The sequence below is a fragment of the Protopterus annectens genome, chromosome 2.part1, assembly GCF_019279795.1.
Source record: "Protopterus annectens isolate FY-2018-M chromosome 2.part1, PAN1.0, whole genome shotgun sequence".
In the NCBI taxonomy this organism is placed as follows: domain Eukaryota; kingdom Metazoa; phylum Chordata; order Ceratodontiformes; family Protopteridae; genus Protopterus; species Protopterus annectens.
Genome location: NC_056729.1, coordinates 1399173503 through 1399186515, shown reverse-complemented (window position 1 = coordinate 1399186515; position 13013 = coordinate 1399173503). Strand labels below are relative to the sequence as shown.

The 13013-nt window shown below is 34.5% G+C and overlaps 1 protein-coding gene across 6 annotated transcripts in view; it reads left to right on the top strand.

Annotated features, from left to right (window-relative positions):
* The first annotated feature begins 241 nt into the window (after positions 1-241).
* Positions 242-13013, top strand: part of DNMT3A (DNA methyltransferase 3 alpha) — a 5166949-nt gene continuing 5154177 nt past the window's right edge. For all 6 annotated transcript variants that reach the window (XM_044062880.1, XM_044062879.1, XM_044062877.1 and 3 more), the window contains exon 1: positions 242-374. The gene's annotated coding sequence lies outside the window, so the exon portion shown is untranslated. The remainder of the gene's footprint in view (positions 375-13013) is intronic.

The following is a 13013-nucleotide window of genomic DNA, read 5'->3' as shown; positions in this document are numbered from 1 at the left end:
CAATCCTGTTAACAAATTATAAAGATTTGCTATAATTTACTGCAGTAGCAGCGCAATTGCTGTTACTCATAAGCAGACCACAGCTTGTGTGTAAAAGATACTGTGTTACAGTTTCTTGAAAAAGTATAGTGAGCCGGGAGGGCCCGGGTATTGGCATAGTGCCCTACGTTGTATAGAGGAGGGGTGTTAGGACCCCGCGGAGTGTATGATCTCTCTCTCTCTCTCTCTCTCTCGTTCGCCGGCTGCAGTGCAGTGAAAGCGGAGCTGCTGGAGGAGGCCTCGCCGGCTGGGGAGGAGGAGGACAGGGAGAGAAGAAGAAGGAAGACCTGGGAGCGCAAAATCAAAAAAGGGTCCAGGCCTGGGACTGGCAAAGGGTAACTACCACCAGTTGGTTGATTAACACCTGTATTAACATACTGCATTTCTAATGGACCATTAACTTTTAGCCTTTTGCAGATACAAAGGGGTCGCAGTTTAATGGTGGAAAGGGAAAAAAATCTGGTAACGTTTGAAAGGTTTGCAGATCCTTCTTAAATATTTTGTATGGTATGTACTTGAACTCCAGACAATATCATTAAGTCATTGCACGTCGGGTTTAGGGAATGGTCCAGAGCAGTGGGTTAAGCCTTTAAACACGTGCAAAAACAAATATAGCCTCAGCAAAGAAAGGTTACTATAGAAAATATAAACAACATTTTAGATGCTTTGCAGATGTGTGTGCCCTTTAAGTTTTTTTTCATCATGCACTTAAAATACCAGATTGAATCTGACTCTAAGACAAATCACAACAAGGTGTAATGTGAAATTGTTTAAAAAGTATATGCCTTTATTCTGCACCTTCCACAACAAACATCGGGGTGTCATTTAAAAATACAAAGTAGGCAAGCATTTCTGGCGCTGCATGTCCTTTTCTGATTTACTCTTTTTACACATTGAAGTCTCCCGCTTTTATACATGCTATCACCTTGCCTGAATTATTGTCAAAGGCTGTAATGTATACGCCAAGATTTATATCAGCCAGCTTTTTCTTCGAAGGATTTAAAAGAGACGCTGTTGGTATATTGTAGAAAAACTGAAGCATATCTAGCTGCATAATCCTGTAATGCTGATTTGGCTTTCTGGCTTTAGGCTATCTAGTATCTCTACAACAGCTTTACTTCATTCAGCACACAGTCATCGGTGGTTAACAGTACATTGTGCCAATATAACCAAAATGCATTTCATCTCAGGTCTGGGCACTTAGTAACACACGCTTTCATAAATGCGTGTGTACTCCTGTTTCTCTATATGCTATAGGCCATGTTGTTGTACAAAAGTACACTAATGTCACCAGAGTGTGGTTTTGCAAGGAACATATTTTCTTCATCGCCCGGAATGCCACTTCACGGCTGCACTTCTATAACCATTTTGAAATATAGTATTTGGCACTGAAGTTCATGCAGTGCTATAACATTAAATGCAGTGGGCTATGGTGATGCCAGCAATCTGTTGCGTCTCGTTTTAAATAGAATGCCACAAAACGTGGCAAACTGTATGACCGTGACGTGCCCACAGATTTCCCTTTACAATCATACATAGCTCTCCTTGGCTCTCTCCTGACTCCAGACTGCATGGCTGGCTGTTCAGAACAGCTGTTAATCTGAGATACACTAATTTGTGTTTATGATTGGATATCAGTGCAATTTCTGATCAATGACACCATCATTATTTAACATTTTTCTTTGTGATAAAAATGTGACATAGCCTCTGTAAACAGAAAAAAGACGTACGTCCCTTGAGACCTTCTATCCCGCCAGGTGTATTTGTTTCTCCATATAAATATCTCAGCAAACGCGTCCGTGTGTCTACTCCAAACAGATTACTGCAAACCATTAATCATTAAAAGTATAACGCGTTTCAAAATGAACAGTCTAAGCCTAATGTTCTGAAATACGTTTTTACAGATGCACTGAAACTGTGACAACCTAGACTTTGACGGTGCGCATGCGCTTTTCGACCAAGCCTCGAAAGAATGCCCATCTCATTCTGAGGCCTAAACTATGGTTAAGCGGCGGGTATCCACTAAGAAGAAATTGTTGCACAAGTGGTCTCCAAAACCCTTTTAAGCATATGTCGCTGCCTTTTGAGGCACATGTCAATTTCCGAGTCTGAAAGTGACTGAAACTGTAGTTACTAATTGGTAATTTCCATTTTATTATTTATTCACTATTAGTATCAATTGGTTCGTTGGTTTTCTCAAGTTATCCACGTTAAGATAATTATCAGTTGCAGTAATAAGAAACGTATGTAGCCGTGAATTAAAAAAAATAGAGAAACGCGACTAGGCACGAATGAAAGTGGTTGGACATAAGAGATTCAAGAACAGATCATTTGTGACTTAGTAAGATGACAGCAGTCGGGGAAAAACGTTATAAGTGAAATTGCATAAATTCTGTTAACTGTGTTGCATCAGTCTTTAGAAAAAATTCTATTTAATTCACACATTTTAACTGCGGATAAGCACGCAGAACAAGTCTGATAATTACTATTGTGTTAAATGCATTTACTGCTCCAGGTCTGGACACTCAACAGTGTATCTTGCGTATCACATGTATAATTAGATGCGTGTCTTCTCCTGGATTTAAGTAGAACTAAAATGTAAAGATGCGGGCATAACACGGACGGACATACTAGATTAGACAAACACTTCATAAAATGCGCATACATATCGAAGATAAGCCTTTCGTCCTCTTTTTGGCCTGGTGTCGATAAGCCTGTATTGGCATTAACAAGAAAGCATCCCACGGTCAAATTACATAACACATAGCCCGAATGATATTCCCCCCCAAAAGGCACGGTTAGTTTTGTGGTCTGTATGCCAAGCAGATAAAAGGCGTAAGTGACACCCTGTAAGAAAAATTAGTTGGAGAAATGCTAAATTAACAGTACTTTTACGATAGCTAGAAGTTAGAACGATAATGGAGCTAGTGGATTTTTTTTATCAGAAGATGAGGAAGAAGCTTCTCATTTGTGAAAGCAAATACTGATGTCTGAAACTTGATAATAAATCATCAGAATCTGCTTTTTTGAATCACATGAGTTGCAAAATACAGTTTTAGTAGCCTGTGGTAAGGTTGCAGAGCTCTTTCAGACTATCATTGTTGAACAATGAAAGGTTATGACAATCTGTTTTACTGGCTACATTGCACATTACAGTGGATAGAAACACTGCAAGTATCTTGTTTGCATAACGTCTTATCTCTAAATAGTATGTTCGCCTGTAACTTGTCTTTTGGGCTTTATCACTGTCTCAGGAGTTAGGAAGTCAGGATGCCCACATTGGCACTGAAATAGTGCAAACATTGCACTGCATTCTCTGTTTTCTTGTGTGTAGTTTTTGTATGATTATCATAGTGTGCTGCTTGCTTTATGTCCTTTCACAACATTCAGGTTTGGTTCCTTCTCCTTATATGTAGAAAGATAGAAGTTGATAGCAGATAAGGACTACCTAGTCCACCTAGTTTGCCTATTTCCTTATTTACTGGATTGTTGTAGATTCTGCTAAAAGAGTAGCTTAATTTTCAGTCTTCTCATAACTGTGTTATGGTTACTCTTTGTATAAGTTTCCTTATCATTTTTGATCCCATTGCTTCTTCAATAAGGCTATTTAATTGTCCACCTCACTTTCATAAAACATAGTAACATTACACCTACGATATCATTAATCTGTGTATAGTTACTCCCATATCTTCTTATTTTTTAATAAAAGTAGTCTCTTTTAGTCTGCAGATATATTTAAGACATTTAATGTTTTCTGTTAAGAATTCCATTGCACAGCCATATATGTTATTTTAGTGTCTTGTTAAAGGTTTTGGATGTCAACTGTGTATCATAGTTGTTACACTACTCTGAAATGTAATCATTATGTCCATGTAACTGCAAACACAAGTTCTTCAGAAAGGCACATTATAATTTTATTTCCTGTTAATGATGACTTATATACATCCTAAAATCCCACCAGTCTTACTTGTTTCTTCTCACACTGCTTATTTCCATTTAGGAGAACTGTAATATGTCCTTAGATCCGTTTACATTTTTGTTTTTTGCTGCTGTTTTTACTATAGTTGTATTTTTCCATGGTTAATTGTTCCCCCAATCCACTGTGTTAATTTTTGTCCATCTAATGTAAGCTGCTTTATTTTACAACTGTTATCCGACCTACTTTTTTTTTTTTTCAGTTACGTTGCTGCAACTCTTGTGACACTTTTCGGTGGTTATTGTGGATCTGAATGTGTAGTTCCTTACCATTAGATACACTGTAAACTGTAGTACCATTACTAGGAAGCCTTGTCCCCCCCCATAATTCTCAACGTCAGTATGATAAAATGTGCAACACTTCTAATTAGGTGTAGCAATATAATTATCCCCTGTGTTATTTATTGTCTGTTATTAATATCACACATGTCTAAGGTAATTATGATTTAAATGCATTTATGTCAAAGAATAGAGTCTGAAAAATAGACTGGATTTGAGACCATTGACTAGGACATTTGACCCTTTCAGGGGAAAGGATGATAATCAATAGGCTATCTTTGGTTTAAATGGCTAAATCTCACAATTACCGACTATCTTTTAAATGACATGATAGAGAATCTAAAAGAAAAGCTTTACAGTTTCATGTATAACATCATGATATGTAATTAAAGAAAGAATGTTTGTGTGTATGTGCACACTGGCACGTTTATGGGTGTCTGTGTTTGTGTGTGCCTCTGTGAGAAAGATAAAGAGTGTCCTTTTGTTGTACATACTTTGATGGAGGGAACTATTGCAAAAAGTACAACACCAACATTAAGAGTAATGCTTCAGGAAACAGATATAGTACCAATGCTACCAAAAAGCAGAAGTGGCTAGGTGGTATGGTAAGGCAGGTGTGGGAAGTTCACAAAAAAAAAAACACAGGAAGTCTAGAAAGTTGCATAATCTTCTGGGAAACAGTTGCAGTGCATACTGCACAATGAGTACTTTACTCCTCCCATAATTTCTGTATACCTCAAACAATAGTTTGGCAGTGGTGTAAATTCTGACTTTAGATGATTTGGTCACATTGACTAATGTTAATGTGGCAGCCCAACTCCATGTAATAAGTGTGAACAACATTGTTGATGATGATGCTTTTCATGTTGAAATGCATTCATGCTCACTTGTCTTACCTTGAATTTTCTTTTATTTTAAAGATTTTTACTTTGAATAAAATAGGAAAGAAAAGAATATTTATATACAATATATACTGATATATATATATATATATATATATATATATATATATATATATATATATATATATGATCCATTTGTTGACTGGTTAAGTCTCACTAAGGTAGTGGCCTTTCTACAGGTGAGACCCTGAGGTGGAAGTTCTTCTTCTAGGAAAATTTGGCTAGTGCATCGTGAAACAACTTCTACTCCTTTCGATAAGTGCGTGGGATCTTGCAAATCTATGTGAGCTACTACCACCTTAAGCAGATGGGACCTTGGTTTAAGGTCTTATCTGAAGGACAGCGCACTCAGGAGTGCAACACTGGAGGGGGAAAAAGATACAAAGAAAAGAACCCCCAGTCACTCAGCTGGAAGGAGAAAAAACTCACAGCCTTCTGGTCTTCTAGCACCAAAAATAACTCTGCTACCTTTTGCACCAGTGGTACTGCTGTGCAGTACCTGTAAAGGTGTATATCACATTCGATAATTAAACAATACAATTTTCTGTACTTCTGTGCTAACAATTCAGTTCTTAGTTAAATTTATCTAATAGTAATTTTAATTTGATACGTTTGAAATTTGGTCTTTTTCCATTTGATCTTATGGATACAGTATTAATTTCTACTTGGCATACAACAGCGGCTAAAGTTAGATGATGATTCACTTTTCCAGTTCATAGTAGTTAATTTCCTTACCATCTGTAATAATGTCCATATCAAAGGGTACTGTAAAGGACTTGTATTAGGAATATGAAACATTCGTTAACGTCACTTTTTCACTTGGCATGCACTTGTCAGACCACAATGTCATAACGAAAGACTGCATATCTTCCCAATATTTATTATTCTTTTCACGTGTTAGTAATATAGGCTACAATTCAGCCATCAAACCCTTCTTATACCTCCAACAAGTAACCTCATTAATTTTAAACATTTTTTCTGATTTTACATGGGGTAATACACACTCTGTACAATATATCCAAGCAAAGACTATATCTATCTTGTAAATATTGTAAATAGCTTCTTATATCGAATGAATGCATGTAAACTGTTTCCTTACTTTAATCAATTGTTATGTATAATGTTACTACACTTCAATTGTTATGAAGGTATTTCCTAAATGATTCTCCACAGTACAGCCTTCCGGATACATCAAAATTATCTTTGTTAACTAAGCCTGTTACAGAATGTTCATTCATGTAAACTGTACTTTATTTTTGTAACTTACTTACTTTTGTATCTTTAATGTTTTATGTTATATTGAAGCTTTTCTCCCTGGGCCTCCACTGAAAACGGACACTCATGGGCCCAGTGAACTTCCCCGGTCAACAAACTGAAATATTTAAATAAATAAATATAAATAAGACTTTTCAGAATGTAGTATATGTTGTTAGAGTAACCAACTTCAAGGTCAAATCTTTATTAGTATTATCAGTGTCCTGAAATTGTAATAATTAACACAACTGCAATATTTATTACTAAATTTAACATCAAGTTCTAAGTTTTTTTATATAACTTAGAGAAAGTTTGATATTATAATTACTATTCACAACTGTAGGAAAGTATTTTAGTAAATTTGGCTAGCCCCTTCCTAAATTTTTGTCATCATATTTCTTTTCTCTTCAATTTTTGTTCTTATACTGAAGGCTAACACACAGTTTTCAGATTTCAGTTCAAAATTTTGCATTGATGTTTCGGTTGATAATATGTTTGCCTTGTTTAGGTAATTGGTCCAATGTAAGAGATTATTATTGTGTTTTAAATTAACATCTTGTGAATATACCTTAAAATGTATTTGCTATTGGAAACACATGGAGTATAGCCATTTTTAAAAACAGAAAATAAAGTTTTTGTAAATTAAATTTCTGAAAGACTGCAATAGTATGTTATTGTAATTTGATTTAGATAATCTGCTTGGAGAACAATTAAAATAATTACTGATAGCATTTTGTTATTTGTAATATCTAAAGAAGAAGAAATTGGTTTAAGGTCTGAATCATCACATATGTAGGTGAATTAACTTCCATTGGGCATTATAATTCCTTGAGTATTCCTTACTTACAGTTTTTTCAAACATTACAGTTTTTGAAACCACTTCAGAAGAAAGTGTTGAGCAGAGTTACGATGGTACTAACTAAGGATTATTGTGAAAATATTGCCTCTGTTCCTTAAAACGTTACGCAGTATTTGTAGTTGAGTCTCAACTGCATATAATTTCTAATCTCATCTTTACTTCCCAGAGATGTCTATTGATTTGTTAATAAATGGCATAACTGTTTCTTTAAAATGTTTCCACACCACACGGTTTAAGTTTGCATGATTTCTTGAAATGCTGCTGTTGGAGTTAGTATGAATTACTACTGAACAATGCTTTATTAACATAATAATAATAATTGTTGTTTTGCTTGATATAATACTTTTGTGTCATTTTTTTACTATTTTACAATTTTACAATACTTAGCATTATACTGGTATTACTTATGCCAGTCTTACATTATTTTATCATTTTCAGTTGTGCTACACTGCAGTTTTTCCGTGTTATTTCTAAACCTTTTAGAAGAAAAAGCTAATGCATTTTTAAGAACACCTTGGATACGTACTTATCATTTGCGTTACCAATATTTTCTTCGTAAGACTTTTATGACCTTTGGGTTGTTATATTTTGTCTATCCACATTTAAAGGTGCGCTTCTTACCTGCAGTCATTATTGCCTTCTCTACACTTACTGCATCCTGTTATTATTAAAAGTTGTACGTTGGAATCCTGATGCATGATATTTGATAATTAGCATCATTCAGTCATTTATAGTACTTTATTTCTTGATGATGTTGGCCGTGATAAATTTGTATATCCAATTAATGTCTCATTGATCACTTTTGTTATCCACTTTTTGTGTTATTTTTTATTATGTTTCTTGTATTTTCCCTGACAATTCCTGCAGCTGGACATGCTTTTTATCAAGTGTTTTTACCTAATCATCAGTAAAAACAAAAAGGTACAATGCAGTAGAATTCTAATGTAAGAACAATAAAAAAACACTCGTATGCAGGTCCTTGTGTCCACAGTAAAACTACAGCAAAGCAAAGCAAACAACAGGAGGACACAAGATAGGCTCCAGGTTATAAAGCTTTAATCAGGCAGAAGCACTTTCACATCTGCTTCTTCAGGTGCATAAAAACAAACTGAAACTAGTCATACTTTTAAACATTGCTGAATGCATCACATGATAACAGTTCATCACATGACTATATACACTCCATTACTATAAAATGTTAGAGCTATATGGTAACCACAAAATGACTAAACATTCAAAGAAAATCATAAAACTATAATCATAAAATATTTCTTATATACTTTGTGCACTATAAAAACAGTGTTAAAATACATATTCTTAAAAACAACTACTTTACCTACGTAGAGGTCTGGCCTTTAACTTTGGTCTCAGTGGTATTTGTTCATTGGGACCATGTTCCATGTCAGCTCTGAATAAGACTATCCATCTAGCTTCCAGTTCCTCTGTTTTATTACACGTGCCCCCCCCCTTTACTCACAAAACTCCTAGCAATGGCCATAAACTTAAATTTATGTTGGTTGTTAGTATTCACAACATGTTTGGCCAGGGCATTACTCCTGCTTTGTTTGCTTGTGTGATAAATGTGTTCTCTAACCCTCTCCTTGAGTGTATGGTTTGTTTTCCCAATATAAAATTTCTTGCATACTACACAGTGAGCACAATACACTATATGCTGTGTATCACATGTAGCTTGTACTTTAAATTTATACAGCCGGTCCTGATCTGGATATAAAAATTCATTGCTTACATCTGTATACCCACAAGTACAAGCTACATGTGATACACAGCATATAGTGTATCTTGCACACTGTGTAGTATGCAAGAAATGTTATATTGGGAAAACAGACCGTACACTCAAGGAGAGGGTTAGAGAACACATTTATCACACAGGCAAACAAAGCAGGAGTAATGCCCTGGTCAAACATGTTGTGAATACTAACAACCGATGTAAATTTAAGTTTATGGCCATTGCTAGGAGTTTTGTGAGTAGGGGGGGGGCACATAATAAAACAGAGGAACTGGAAGCTAGATGGATAGTCTTATTCAGAGCTGACATGGGACATGGTCCCAATGAACAAATACCACTGAGACCAAAGTTAAAGGCCAGACCTGTACGTAGGTAAAGTAGTTGTTTTTAAGAATATGTATTTTAACAATGTTTTTATAGTGCACAAAGTATATAAGAAATATTTTATGATTATAGTTTTATGATTTTCTTTGAATATTTAGTCATCTTGTGGTTACCATATAGCTTTGCTATTTTATAGTAATCGAGTGTATATAGACATGTAATGTTTTGTTGTCATGTGATGCATTCAGCAATGTTTAAAAGTATGACTAGTTTCAGTTTGTTTTTATACACCTGAAGAAGCAGATGTGAAAGCGCTTGTGCCTGATTAAAGCTTTATAACCTGGAGCCTGTCTTGAGTCCTCCTGTTGTTTTTAGAATCTAATGTGATACAATACTTTTAGTCACTACCTGAATTTATATTTGCTGAGCCTGTTTCAAATGCAATACATAACTAATTATGTCACAGTTGTCAGCATAATCAAAATAGATGAAAATCACTATGAGAAGTATCATATGGCATCTTAGTAAATGTAGAGCGGAAGCAAATATACAGAATGGTCAAGATGCCACTAGGATAATTTAGAATAAAGTATTCTGTGTATAAGCAACTCATTAAATATGCCCTAAAACCTTTGCAAAAAAAGAGATATCGCATCTATTCAGAATATTTTAATCACCTTTCTTTCTCTAACACTGTTAAATATATCTTCATTGCTTTTCTTGCTTGGTTTATTATATCCACTTTATATTTAGATGATCTTGTTAACCTTGGGGGCATAACATATATGTAATAACTTTTGCAACCACTGATATTATCATAATCTACATCTTCAACCTTTTACCTACTCCTTATCTCCAAAACAGTTCTTTGGTATTGAAAAGGGTGACTGCTGTAAAATGTATTATTTGACTTATGGACCATGAGCTTTCATGTCTACGTACTTACAAATTAGTAGTCTGTGGTCATTTTGTTGCTTACGTTTTCTTAATATTTTATGTGACCTTTTGTAATAAGACCCAAAACAAGCGTGTGAAGGTTGAATAAAACACCAGGAGCAAAAAAAAACAAAAAAAAAAAACACTTCAGAGCCTGTCAGTCCAAGGTCAGGAGCCCAGATAGTATATAAAAATCCACAGGTTTATTCCCAACGAAATATGTGCACAAAATTGTGCACATATTTCGTTGGGAATTTTTGTGCACATATTTCGTTGGGAATAAACCTGTGGATTTTTATATACTATTTGGGCTCCTGACCTTGGATTGACTGGTTCTGAAGTGGTTAGTTTTGCTCCTTTTGTAGTAAGACGCTAACTGTTAAGCATTACTTATCATTTGGTATTGTCTAGTATTTCAGCCTTGTACCCTTCTTCACTAACTGTGTTCAAGATAATACAGGGCACACACAAAGTAACCACTCACACTTTCTAGGTTGTAGTTATCTTAAATTTAGGGGGGAGTAATTTTTCCAAGGCAGGTGTAAATTTAATATTGTATATATTGTTCTTTTCACCCCTCCAGTCTTATCTTTATTATGAACATGTAGATTTCTACCAGTGGCTGCATCTGAAACATATTGTTCCTGAACTGAAAAGGTTTTTTTTTACCAGTTTCCCTTTTTATTTTTGTTGGTTGTACTGCCTGCTTATATGTTATTATATCGTATTACAATCTTTGTTTCTTTCTTCCTTCCTACTGACATATTTTATCAGAGCAATCACTATCTGTCTGGTATGGTATCATAGTTGGTACTGTCTTTCAGCTGTATTTCGTTAGTCCCAAATGTCATAAGTCTGTTTTATCCACAGATGCTTTGCTTTCTCGTTATATTGATTTATAGTTTTATCTTTGATGAAGCAGTGACAACATTATGTCAGCATTACATTTAGTAATAGAAGTAGAAACAAACTGAATTTTAATTGTGAAAACATGCTAAAAAGTACCCACCATTCATGGAATTGCATGCATAAATTGTGAAGTCTTCCATTTATTTATTTACTTATTTATTTTTGGACATTCTGTGAAATTGTATAGAAGTTATGCAAAATTACATACATAAGGTTGAGAATATTTTTGTAGAATGGTTTGGTTTCCCATTATTTTGTGTATATAATTGTAGTTTCTACTGTCAGGTAATGGCCATGTTGTTTATCTAGTTCTGCCCATTTTCCTACATAATATGCACAGTTATTTAGAATATATATATATATATATATATATATATATATATATATATATATACACACATACATACATATATATATATATATATATATATATATATAAAATATGGTGATTGTAGGTGCTGAAAGTAATATTAGTAATATTATCATTTACTTAGCTGTTTTTTCTGTTTCTTAGCAATTTACATGTACAGCAGAAAGCTGATACATATCCTGGTGTGGATAAATACGTCATCCGTAATTTATTGTGTTCAGCATTTTAAGATTGCTTGTAAGCCGTTTGATCCTACTTGCAGGAATTGCTTTACATTGATTTGCTAGCACAATGGTGCCAGAAAGGTTGCAGTGTAGTAGTGCTTCAGAATATTCCGATGGAAATATATTCTAAAGTTAGGCACTGTATTTTGGAGAAGAGTGTGATTCAAGCATAGCTAAGTTATTTTCTACTACATAATTCCGGAAAAGTTAGTAGATATATCTGATTGTGTTATTGCATGCTGTGGTTTGCTCTTTTGCAAAGAATGATCTTCATTACAAGCTAAATGTTTATTATAAAAGGATCTGCTACAAAAGCTGTGTGTTTATTTTAAATATTGCATTCTGTAGCCTCATTTAGTGTTACTGCGTACTGTTGCTTCTGTCACTGGTAATACTTGGTTCAAAGTTGCTGAATCAAGTTTTTGTGCATACTTTAGTTTTTTTTATTTTTCTTGCCATTCAAAGGCTGTACGGTAGAAGGAGAAATCAGCTTTGGCTCTAAACCTGAAATGTAAATGGTAAACTGTTACCATTTACATTTCATTCTACTCTAGAGAAAATGTCATTTAAAAGGGGTAAATAGAAAGAAGCTAGTAAGAAAGACGTACTGATTAGGGTGAAAAGGGAAACAGTATGATATTATATTGTAAGGGGCAGATAAGCTTACACTACTGAATATGTTAGGAAAATGGGGTAGTAGATATGTGTATTAAGGAAAGTTCAAATCCATGAACTACAGTAAACATAAACATTTTGTCTTGAGGGGAACACAGGATTGCTATGATGCAAAGAAACTCTAAAATTCTGAGCTTGTAGAGGTCATCAGTATTGTATTTACAAAAAATTCCATCAAGAGAATAAAGTATTAATCATTTTTTTGATTTGAGGGTTATTCTGATGGTCAGAACTTAGACATGGTTGCCCTTAAATTAGCTTTCAAAATTTTAGATGCAGTCTTGAGAGTTAAAGCAAAAGCAACAAGGTCTTCCTTTTTTTGTGCTCCGACATAGATTTGTATTATGATTTGAGATATAAATATAGGATCATAGAATGGTCAAAGGATGAAAGTAAACAAGTATTAAGCTTGACATGGTGAAAGGAGTGGTAACAGTAAATGATGGTGGCACCATGATAAAGTGCCTGTTTTTTGCATTATGCCAACCGTGGCTGTTTAAGCTAACCAGCACTTCATAAA